The sequence below is a fragment of the Penaeus monodon genome, chromosome 22 (assembly GCF_015228065.2).
Source record: "Penaeus monodon isolate SGIC_2016 chromosome 22, NSTDA_Pmon_1, whole genome shotgun sequence".
In the NCBI taxonomy this organism is placed as follows: Eukaryota; Metazoa; Arthropoda; class Malacostraca; order Decapoda; family Penaeidae; genus Penaeus; species Penaeus monodon.
In genome coordinates this window covers 28,632,920-28,633,484 of record NC_051407.1, presented here as the reverse complement: position 1 = coordinate 28,633,484, position 565 = coordinate 28,632,920, and positions in this window count along the sequence as shown.

The following is a 565-nucleotide window of genomic DNA, read 5'->3' as shown; positions in this document are numbered from 1 at the left end:
TCCTCCTCCTCCTTCCTTCTCCTGCAACCCCCCCCCCTCCCCCCTTCCCTCCCCTCCTCCCCCCTTCCCCTCCCTCTCCTCCTCTCTCCCCCTCTCACCCCTCCATCCTCTCTCGTCCAACCCCTTCTCTCTCCCCTCCTCCTCCTCACTCTCGTCCCTCCATCCTCTCTCCTCCTCCTCACTCACTCTTTCTCCTCTGACCCCTCATTCTCTCCTCCTCCTCACTCTCTCTCCTTCTCCTCCTCACTCTCTCTCCCTCGCTCCCCCCCCACCTCCCGACCCTCCTTCAGCGCCCCCGGCAGGTGGAGGAGAGTCGTTGATCTACGCGGGAGGGACACCACGCCTCAAGGTGCCAGAATTAAGGCAACGCGTTATCGACCTCGGCCACGTTACGTGAGGGGGAGGGGGGCCGGGGGGGGGGGGAGGGGTTATGGGGGGGGTAGGGGGGGGAGGGGGGAAGGAGGTCAATGAGAGGTAGGTGCTTCGGGGGAGGGTGGGTTGAGGGGTGGGAAAGGGGAGGTGGGGGTGGGTGGAGGGAAGGGTTTAAAGAGGGGGAAAGGGTAGA